Here is a 12,222-nt window from a genome sequence, read left to right as displayed (position 1 = left end):
CCCCTCTCCCACAACCCCCTCCCCAAACACCTCACTTCCCTCCCCCTCCCCTCACATAAATGAAGAGGAAGGGGATGGAGTGCTCGGGGATGAGGGGAAATGAGCGCGCCTCGCAGTTAGGGGCTATGGGTGAGTGGTGGAATATTTTGTTGGGGGAACGGGTTGCGTTGAGGGAACGGGTGGAGTGGTGGAATATTGCATTGGGGAATAGGTTGCATTGGGGGACCAGGCCTCCCGTGTGACTGGGACCCAACGGGGGTCCCACTTAGTCTGGTACTGTATATACAGCTAATATACAACTTGCAGCACAGATGAATGCTGAAATTATGACAAGAGTGGTGAAAGGCAAAGTTGGTGTTTTGTGCCCACAAAGTAATCAGTGGGGGGCAGATTCCAGTTTCGGGGGTCTTGGATAGGGTCACTTAAGTGTATAAATTAGTATCAAACCAGATGATGATCCATGTCCAGTTCATTAATGAGAAAATATAATTTGGGTTGGTTAAATATAATGTTTGCGAAAAGATACTGTTAATTAAAGTCACTGGTCCACTTACACCGTATGCTTTGTGTTCAGTCTGGTGTGTAATTGAGTGCTGTGTTTGTGCTCCATAGAAAGAAAAATGATGCTTCCAACAAACTATTATAATAGTAAATATTTAACTTTGGCATTTCACTTTAATTAGCATACCCTATAGGCCTTTAAAAGGCTGTTTAAATTGCTAAATAATCGTTTCTGAACTAAAATAAATTGTTCCTAATTTAAATAATGCAATTATTCATGTTTACTTGTTCAGTGCAAGGTTAACTGAGCTTTAATTGTCTGGTGGTATTTTCAGCTCTTGCCCTAAACTTGAATGTTTCGTCAAATCTGCTTTCATTTCCATCTTGCCCTGACCTTTAAGTGCTGCATTCTCTCAGTGAGATTTTGCATTCTGCCCTGCCTTTGTACATCAAACCATCGTTTCATTTAGAGCTTACGTCGTTTTTCCAAGAAGAGCCATCCCAGCTTCTCTCCTCTATTCACAAAACTAAGCCCTCATCCCTGAATTCATTCCAATAAAAGTTCAGTCGGAATAGCTTGCTTTCATCCGATGAAAATGTTCAAAGATTTGGCCTGGTTCCATAGTTGCATTACTATAGATACAATTGAGTTAACAGTGACTTAAACACAGGGAACTGCAGATGCTGGTTTACCATCTGTCAAGGAGGGCAGCACGACGTTAGAGTTGCTGCCTTACAGCGCCAGAGATCCGGGGTTGCACCCTGACTAAGGGTGCTGTCTGTATGGAGTTTGTACGTTCTCCCCATGACCTGTGTAGGTGCCTCTGGGATTTCCAGATTCCTCCCACACTCCAAAAACATAGCGTTTTGTAGGTTACTGGCTTGTATAAGTGTAAATTGCCCCTAGTTGGTAGGATAATGTTAGTGTAGGATAATGTTAGTGTGCAGGGATCAATGATCGGCCCGGACTCGGTGGGTTCTATCATTCTGTATCGCCAAATTAAACTACCCTCATGAAATACCTTTTGCAAAAATCCTCACAGACCTTTTCTTTCCAAGAAGATCCATCCCAGCTGCTCTAGTCTAGTACAGAAACTAAAGCAACTCTTCTTGAAAATCATTCCCATAGAATTTCATCTGGAAGCATTCAGATATTTCCTGGAGTGGTGCCAGAAACTGGACACAATACTGGCCACTTGTGGCATCTTGACACTCCTTGCTATTCCTGAGCTGAGCAATGTACGTACGATCCATACCTCTGTTTGTTTTTTTTTTGACCGAGTGTCAGTTCCGCTGCTCCATGTTGAAGCAGAACATTCATGGACTGGGATCAAAAACTGGGAGTTCACCAGACTCCTGGGATGTCAGGACTTCATATGAAGAAAAGACTGGATAGACTCGACTTGTACTCGCTAGAATTTAAAGATGAAGGTTAGGAGCAGGGGGATCTTACTTAGAAACTTAAAAGTTTCTGAAAAAAGGGGTTAGGGGGGCTAGATCAGGAGAGGATTGTTCCGATGATCGGGGTTAACTCCAGAAGGGGGGACATCACAAGAGCTCGAAGGATAAGGAACAAAGAAAATCTTTCGCGGACAATTACATCGGAGGAAAGGCTGGTGACAAACACCGAGAAGGGAGGCACAGAGAAGTGTCTTGTCAATCACAATTAAAAGGAAATAATCTGGACGGGGAAGTGACGGGATACACAGACGGGAAATCATCTCCAATCTACCCACCGACGAAGCAAAAAAGATACTGTCAGCCCACAGGTCCTCACATTCTCCCAGGCCCGCAACCTTGGCGTGATCTTTGATTCCACCCTCTCCTTGAGCTTCACTCCGCCATGCATTTAAAAACTCCTTCTTCATCTCCACAACATCGCCAATCTCAGAACCTCTCTACACACCCCCGCTGCTGAAAAGACTCATCCATGCCTTCATTCCTCCCGACGACTATTGCAACACTTCCCGGCATACAGCCACCTACATCAACGGACTCCACAACTGGTCCAGAACGCAGCCGCCCACTCATCACCCAAACAAATCGGGCATCACATCACTCCAGCTCAAACAACTCACTGGTTCCATCTCCACAGGATCAACTACAAATATGATCTCAATACAAGCCATCCACATCTGGCCCCCATATCTCATGCCTCCTACTCCACCTACCAACCTCACGGTCCTCAGATCCACATCAGCCGGCCTCCTCTCCATACAAGTCCAAACCTCCGCAGTTTGGGGACCAGAGCTTCTCCAGGGCAGCTCCCAGGCTCGGAACTCCTCCCCCAACTGATCGCAATTCCGTGTCCCTCACCATCTTCCAGTCCCGCCTCAAGACCCATCTCTTCACTCTTGCTATCCTTAGCCCAACGTCCCCTCCTTTTCATGGTGGCATTAATTGCCTCATATTGTGTTTTGTATTGAATTCTGTCTTACTGTGTACTAGTCATGTCTCTACTATTTATTTCATTCCCCTTACATGTTTTTCCTCTACCTGCTAAATTTTTGTAAGTTGTCCTTGAGACTCTTGTGAAGGCGCCATAAATAAAATGTATTATTATTATTATTAGTTCATTGGCTATATTTAAGAGGGAGTTAGATGTGGCCTTGTGGCTAAAGGGATCAGGGGGTAGGGAGAAGGCAGGTACGGGATACTGAGTGGATGATCAGCCATGATCATATTGAATGGCGGTGGAGGCTCGAAGGGCCGAATGGGCCTACTCCGCACCTATTTTCTATGTTTCTATGTTTCTTGACCCATTCTGCTAAACTGCCTTCAGAAATTTCCACCGCTCACATTACCTATTGCTTAGTAGCTGAACAAACAATGGGCCACATTGCCAATTCTTTACACAATTCATAGGTAACTTTCTTGTTAAGGCAACAATTTCCCATTCTTCATCATTAAGGGAAACTCAATGGTTTAAATCTTTCTATTTCCTTGTTATTCACTATATATCTTGTCTCTTTTCAGCACAGCCAGCATGCTAAAACCTTGTTTATTTATTCACCAATCGAGAGAACTGGAACATCAAAGGTGCTTTTTTTTAAACGTTTCTTTTCCATTTTAGGCTTCAAACAATACTCTTGACTACTTTAATGCAACTGAGACAGGAAACATAATTTGTACAAGATGCAATCAAAGACAGAAATGTTGGAATATACAGGTACATGAATTCTTTTGTATTAATGTGCATTAAACCAGCTCGTTCTTGTAAATCATTTTTAACATTTTACCGAAAAGGCACAAAATTCGGTGCCCAATGTTAAGATGCTACATTTAAAATTCAGAATCTAAGATGACAATATTTTACCTCAAGATGTAACTGCAGTAATATTAAATATATATTGCACATACACAAAATAATGCCCAAGTATTATTTTCCTCACAATCATGAGATGCACAAAGAAACGTAGAAAATAGGTGCAAGAGGAGGCCATTCGGCCCTTCGAGCCAGCACACACATTCACCGTGATCATGGCGATTGTCCCCAATCAATAACCGGTGCCTATAGAACTTATTATCTTATTTATGCATATCTTACATGAATAAATCTTATTTATTCAAATGGTGTGTGTGTATGGAGAGTCATAGAGTCATACAGCGAGGAGGAAAGAGGCCCTTCGGCCCAACTTGACCATGCCAACCAACATGCCCCCTATCTAAACTAGTCCCACCTGACTGCATTTGGCCCATATCCTTCTAAACCTATCCTATCCATGTCCAATGTTTTTTAAATGTTTTAATAGTACCTGCCTCAACTACTTAACTACTTCCTTTGGCTGCTCTTTCCATATACCCACCACCCTTTGTGTAAAAATGTTGTCTCTCAGGTTCCTATTAAATCTTCCCCCTCCCCCCGCCTTACACTCTTTCATCCTCTGATTTAAAATAATGTATGCATTTACCTATTTATTCCTGTCATATCTTATACACCTCTACAGGATTACCCCACATTCTCCTCCCTTCCAAGGTTAGTGTGTTCCATTGAACTCAGGTCTCTGTTTTGATCTTCAACTTATAAGCTTTCTGGAGACTCTGCAATGATCCCACACACTTTAGACTTTGGAGATGCAGTGCAGAAACAGGCCCTTTTGCCCACTGCATTCGTGACAACCAGCGACCACCCTGTACAGGAAGGGACAATTTACTATTTCACCAAAGACAATTAACCTACAAACCCGTACGTCTTTAGAATGTGGGAGGAAATCAGAGCACCCAGAGAAAACCAATGCAGTCACAGGGCGAACGTACAAACTTTGTGCAGACAACACCCGTAGTCAGGATCAAATCTGGGTCTCTGGCGCTGTAATACCCCTGTCCCATTTAGGAAACCTGAACGGAAACCTCTGGAGACTTTGCGCCCCACCCAAGGTTTCCGTGCGGTTCCCGGAGGTTGCAGGTGGTTGCCGGAGGTTGCAGGTAGTGGAAGCAGGTAGGGAGACTGACAAAAAACCTCCGACCGTTCGTTTCAGTCTAGGTTCCTAAGTGGGACAGGGGCATAAGTGGGACAGGGGCATAAGGCTGCAACTCTACCGCTGAGCCAAAGTGCTCTTCTTAAAAACATCTCTCCCTTGCATTCCTTCGCATGGAATTTTGGAAAATTGTAAATAGCATATTCCCACATAGGGGGGCACGGTGGTGCAGCGGTAGAGTTGCTGCCTTGCAGAGCCAGAGACCCAGGTTCGATCCTGACTACGGGTGCTGTCTGTATGGAGTTTGTACGTTCTCCGCATGACCTGCGTGGGTTTTCTCCGGGTGCTCCGGTTTCCTCCCACACTCCAAAGACGTGCAGGTTTGTAGGTTAATTGGCTTCAGTAAAACAAAATTGTAAATTGTCCCTAGTGAGTGTAGGATAGCATTAGTGCGCGGGGATCGATGGTCAGCGCGCACTCGGTGGGCCGAAGGGCCTGTTTCTGCACTGTATCTCTAAACTAATCTCGCAATAAGATAGAAATTCATCCTCATTCACATGCTCCTAATCACATAGTGATGACCCCATGTGGTAACTTTCTTCTGAAAAGCAGATTCATCCATTCCCATGAAATTTCATTTCAGAATCAGGAAGACAACAGTTATAAATAAATATGTTCACATGCAAATAAACAAGGACAACTTTATACATCATCTTAAAATAACTACAAAATCATCTCAACTTTAGAATCAGTCATAAATATCAGTTTAGTTTAGTTTATTGTCATATGTACTGAGGTACAGTGAAAAACTTTAGTTGCATGTTAGCCTGTTAACAGAAAGACAATACATGATGACAATGACCCAAATTATACATCTCACGATCCTTAGTGTATTTGTGAAAGAGAGTTTTCGTACTTACCTTCTCTCCAGTTTTAACAATGGTTTCTGTCTTCCTTGCCTCTTCTACTCAGGCACTAAGCAGGTCACACAAATGCATCAACATGAGAGACATCACAGGTGAAAGACCACATCATTAATAGACTTAGACCATATCAAATGACAACCTCAATCAAGAGCCAGGAATTAAAGGCACAGAAATGAGTGCAGTAACTTAATTATCAATTGTACAATGTCACGATTAGTAATATTGCTTACCAATCGCCTCAATGTTAATTTATCGAATAGTGAAAGGCCTGGATAGTGGATGTGGTGAGGATGACTCCATTAGTGGGAGAGTCTAAAACAAGAGGACTTAGCCTCAAAATTAAAGGACATCCCTTTAGGAAGGAGATGAGAGGGAATCTCTTTAGTCAGAGAGTGGTGAATCTGTGGAATTCATTGCCGCAGAAGGCTGTGGAGGCCAAATCAATGGATATTGTTAAGGCAGAGATAGATCGTTTCTTGATTAATACAGGTGTTAGGGGTATGGCAAGAAGGCAAGAGAATGGGGTTAGGAGGGAGAGATAGATCAGCCATGATTGAATGGAGGAGTAGACTCGATGGGCCGAATGGCCTAATTCTGATCCTATCACTTATGTATGACTTGTTATATTACCTACCAATTCAATGCTTGTTATGTTACTTACAATTTTCAATTACCAATATACAAGGGCCTATGAATATAATCCTATCAATTTTGATATTATTCTCGATTCTCTGTCAACACCATCATCCTTACTTACTACTTAGAGTGGTCAAGTCCCTTACTAGTTAATCTATTTATTGGAGATTATTGTGTCATGAATACATTTGATTTGTTTTATTTACTTGAGCAATAATGGTGTAAATCTGAAGTACAGATTTACTCTTTGCAGGATCTGCAGGATTTTTTGTTATAGCTGTATGATTAAAAACTGTTTAGAGAATGATCCATGGAGATTAAAATGTCTGATTTTTTATTTTTTTGGCTAACTGAGCGCCACAGGATTTACTTTTGAAGATTTAGAAAGCAACATTCATTTTGTTAGTATTGTAACTCCCTTCCCGATCCATCTTTAATGGCCCCATTGATATATACTGACCAGTCAGCAACAGATTCAGGTTAGTTCTAGGACAGGGTGATTTAGTGTGAAATACCATTGGTATATTTATGTTCATAAATTCATGTGATTGGAGCAGAATGGGGCCACTCGGCCCATCAAATCTCTCTGCTATTGATCTTTCTCTCCCTCCTAACCCCATTCCCATGCTTTCTCCCCATAAACCCTGACACCTGTACTAATCAAGAATCTATCTAGCTCTGCCTTAAAAATATCCATTGACTGGCCTCCACAGCCTACTGTGGCAATGAATTCCACAGATTCACCACCCCTTTGACTAAAGGAATCCTCCTCATCTCCTTCCTAAAAGAAGGAACTGCAGATGCTGGAAAATCGAAGGTACACAAAAAAGCTGGAGAAACTCAGCGGGTGCAGCAGCATCTATGGAGCGAAGGAAATAGGCAACGTTTCGGGCCTAACCCCTTCTTCAGACTCTGATTGGTATTTAGTACCAGCAGTTGAATATGATTTCTCTGACTTCGTAACCCTTGCAAACCCTTTCTTTCCATTCACACCCCCCCCCCCCCCCATACGTTAGTCATTGTACTAGTTTCACTGTCGTTCTGCTGAGTGTCACTGTTTGTATCCCTCGTGCACCTTCTCCTAGCCAACAAATGACGAGTGTGGGCTCCACTTTGCCTTGATCATCGTCACTGGCTTTGATTTGTCCTTTTGTATACCATTCATTCATTTGTTCCATGTACCTTATCATATTTAGACAGGTACATGGATAGGACAGGTTTATAATAATAATAATAATAATAATAATAATAATTTTATTTATGGGCGCCTTTCAAGAGTCTCAAGGACACCTTACAAAAATTTAGCAGGTAGAGGAAAAACATGTAAGGGGAATGAAATAAATAGTAGAGACATGACTAGTACACAAAGTAAAGACAGAATTCAATTCAAAACACAATATGAGGCAATTCATGCACAGATGAAAAGGGGGGGGGACGTGGGGCTAAGGATAGGCAGAGGTGAAGAGATGGGTCTTGAGGCGGGACTGGAAGATGGTGAGGGACACGGAATTGCGGATCAGTTGGGGGAGGGAGTTCCAGAGCCTGGGAGCTGCCCTGGAGAAGGCTCTGTCCCCAAACTGCGGAGGTTGGACTTGTGGATGGGGAGGAGACCGGCTGATGTGGATGTGAGGGACCGTGAGGGTGGGTAGGGGGAGAGGAGGTCAGTGAGGTATGGGGGGGCCAGATGGTGGAGGGCTTTGTAGGTGAGGACCAGGATTTGTAGGTGATCCGGTGGGAGATGGGAAGCCAGTGAAGTTGTTTGAGGACTGGAGTGATGTGATGCCAGGATTTGGTGTGGGTGATGAGTCGGGCGGCTGCGTTCTGGACCAGTTGGAGTCGGTTGATGTAGGTGGAGCTGATGCCAAGGAGAAGTGAGTTGCAATAGTCCAGTCGGGAGGAGATGAAGGCATGGATGAGTCTTTCAGCAGCGGGAGGTGTGAGAGAGGGTCTGAGTTTTGGCGATGTTGCGGAGATGAAAGAAGGAGGTTTTAATGACATGGCGGATGTGAGGCTCAAGGGAGAGGGTGGAATCAAAGATCACGCCAAGGTTGCGGGCCTGGGGAGATGGGGAGACAGTGGTGCCGTCGATGGTGAGAGTGGGGTTATTGATTTTGCTGAGTGTGGCTTTGGAGCCTATGAGGAGGAATTCTGTCTTATCGCTGTTGAGTTTGAGGAAGTATGTTGCATCCAGTTTTTATAGCTGACAAACCGGAGTTGATATGGGAGAGGGGGGGGTTATGGGGGATTTGGTGCCGAGGTAGATCTGGGTGTCATCGGCGTAACAGTGGAAGTCCAGGTTGAAATGCTAAATGCATTTCGTTGTCTCTGTACTGTACACTGACAATGACAATTAAAATTGAATTGAATCTGACTTGAATCTGAAGTGGCAGCGTATCTGACCAAGGGGGAGGATGTCAGATGATGAAGAGGAGGGGGCCGATTACGGAGCCTTGGGGAACGCCTTGAGTGACTGTGGCTGTAGCAGAGGTGTGGTTGTGGAGAGAGATAGAAACATAGAAACATAGAAATTAGGTGCAGGAGTAGGCCATTCGGCCCTTCGAGCCTGCACCGCCATTCAATATGATCATGGCTGATCATCCAACTCAGTATCCCGTACCTGCCTTCTCTCCATACCCTCTGATCCCCTTAGCCACAAGGGCCACATCTAACTCCCTCTTAAATATAGCCAATGAACTGGCCTCGACTACCCTCTGTGGCAGGGAGTTCCAGAGATTCACCACTCTCTGTGTGAAAAAAGTTCTTCTCATCTCGGTTTTAAAGGATTTCCCCCTTATCCTTAAGCTGTGACCCCTTGTCCTGGACTTCCCCAACATCGGGAGCAATCTTCCTGCATCTAGCCTGTCCAACCCCTTAAGAATTTTGTAAGTTTCTATAAGATCCCCTCTCAATCTCCTAAATTCTAGAGAGTATAAACCAAGTCTATCCAGTCTTTCTTCATAAGACAGTCCTGACATCCCAGGAATCAGTCTGGTGAACCTTCTCTGCACTCCCTCTATGGCAATAATGTCCTTCCTCAGATTTGGAGACCAAAACTGTACGCAATACTCCAGGTGTGGTCTCACCAAGACCCTGTACAACTGCAGTAGAACCTCCCTGCTCCTATACTCAAATCCTTTTGCTATGAAAGCTAACATACCATTCGCTTTCTTCACTGCCTGCTGCACCTGCATGCCCACTTTCAATGACTGGTGTACCATGACACCCAGGTCTCGCTGCATCTCCCCTTTTCCTAGTCGGCCACCATTTAGATAATAGTCTGCTTTCCTGTTTTTGCCACCAAAATGGATAACCTCACATTTATCCACATTATACTGCATCTGCCAAACATTTGCCCACTCACCCAGCCTATCCAAGTCACCTTGCAGTCTCCTAGCATCCTCCTCACAGCTAACACTGCCCCCCAGCTTAGTGTCATCCGCAAACTTGGAGATATTGCCTTCAATTCCCTCATCCAGATCATTAATATATATTGTAAATAGCTGGGGTCCCAGCACTGAGCCTTGCGGTACCCCACTAGTCACTGCCTGCCATTGTGAAAAGGACCCGTTTACTCCTACTCTTTGCTTCCTGTTTGCCAGCCAGTTCTCTATCCACATCAATACTGAACCCCCAATGCCGTGTGCTTTAAGTTTGTAAACTAATCTCTTATGTGGGACCTTGTCGAAAGCCTTCTGGAAGTCCAGATACACCACATCCACTGGTTCTCCCCTATCCACGCTACTAGTTACATCCTCGAAAAATTCTATAAGATTCGTCAGACATGATTTACCTTTTGTAAATCCATGCTGACTTTGTCCAATGATTTCACCACTTTCCAAATGTGCTGCTATCCCATCTTTAATAACTGACTCTAGCAGTTTCCCCACTACCGATGTTAGACTAACTGGTCTGTAATTCCCCGTTTTCTCTCTCCCTCCCTTCTTAAAAAGTGGGGTTACGTTTGCTACCCGCCAATCCTCAGGAACTACTCCAGAATCTAAAGAGTTTTGAAAGATTATTACTAATGCATCCACTATTTCTGGAGCTACTTCCTTAAGTACTCTGGGATGCAGCCTATCTGGCCCTGGGGATTTATCGGCCTTTAATCCATTTAATTTACCCAACACCACTTCCCGGCTAACCTGGATTTCACTCAATTCCTCCAACTCCTTTGACCCGCGGTCCCCTGCTATTTCCGGCAGATTATTTATGTCTTCCTTAGTGAAGACGGAACCAAAGTAGTTATTCAATTGGTCCGCCATATCCTTGTTCCCCATGATCAACTCACCGTTTCTGACTGCAAGGGACCTACATTTGTTTTAACTAATCTCTTTCTTTTTCACATATCTATAAAAACTTTTGCAGTCAGTTTTTATGTTCCCTGCCAGTTTTCTTTCATAATCTATTTTTCCTTTCCTAATTAAGCCCTTTGTCCTCCTCTGCTGGTCTCTGAATTTCTCCCAGTCCTCCGGTATGCTGCTTTTTCTGGCTAATTTGTACGCATCATCCTTCGCTTTGATACTATCCCTGATTTCCCTTGTTATCCACGGATGCACTACCTTCCCTGATTTATTCTTTTGCCAAACTGGGATGAACAATTTTTGTAGTTCATCCATGCAGTCTTTAAATGTCTTCCATTGCATATCCACCGTCAACCCTTTTAGAATTAATTGCCAGTCAATCTTGGCCAATTCACGTCTCATACCCTCAAAGTTACCTTTCTTTAAGTTCAGAACCATTGTTTCTGAATTAACAATGTCACTCTCCATCCTAATGAAGAACTCAACCATATTATGGTCACTCTTGCCCAAGGGGGCACGTACAACAAGACTGCTAACTAACCCTTCCTCATTACTCAATACCCAGTCTAAAATAGCCTGCTCTCTCGTTGGTTCCTCTACATGTTGATTTAGATAACTATCCCGCATACATTCCAAAAATCCTCTTCCTCAGCACCCCTGCCAATTTGATTCACCCAATCTATATGTAGATTGAAGTCACCCATTATAACGGTTTTGCCTTTGTCGCACGCATTTCTAATTTCCTGTTTGATACCATCTCCAACTTCACTACTACTGTTAGGTGGCCTGTACACAACACCCACCAGCGTTTTCTGCCCCTTAGTGTTTCGCAGCTCTACCCATACCGATTCCACATCCTGCAAACTAATGTCCTTCCTTTCCATTGCGTTAATCTCCTCTCTAATCAGCAACGCTACCCCACCTCCTTTTCCTTTCTCTCTATCCCTCCTGAATATTGAATATCCCTGGATGTTCAGCTCCCAGCCTTGGTCACCCTGGAGCCATGTCTCCGTGATCCCAACTATATCATAGTCATTAATAGCTATCTGCACATTCAACTCATCCACCTTATTACGAATGCTCCTTGCATTGAGACACAAAGCCTTCAGGCTTGTTTTTACAACACTCTTACCCCTTATACAATTTTGTTGAAAAGTGGCCCTTTTTGATTTTTGCCCTGGATTTTCCGGCCTGCCACTTTTACTTTTCACCTTGCTACCTATTGCTTCTACCCTCATTTTACACCCCTCTGTCTCTACGCTCACACATTTAAGAAACCCTTTCCCTTTAACTCCATCCTCCACTAGCCCATTCGACACCCCTGTATGTGGGATAGATGAAGTGGGATCTGTTGGAAAGGTAGGAACGGAGCCAGCTGAGTGCAGAGCCTTCAATGCCGAGGTTTAGAGGATATGGGCCAAATGCAGGCAGGTGGGACTA

The sequence above is a fragment of the Amblyraja radiata genome, chromosome 13, assembly GCF_010909765.2.
Source record: "Amblyraja radiata isolate CabotCenter1 chromosome 13, sAmbRad1.1.pri, whole genome shotgun sequence".
Classification (NCBI taxonomy): domain Eukaryota; kingdom Metazoa; phylum Chordata; class Chondrichthyes; order Rajiformes; family Rajidae; genus Amblyraja; species Amblyraja radiata.
This window is presented reverse-complemented; position numbering follows the sequence as displayed.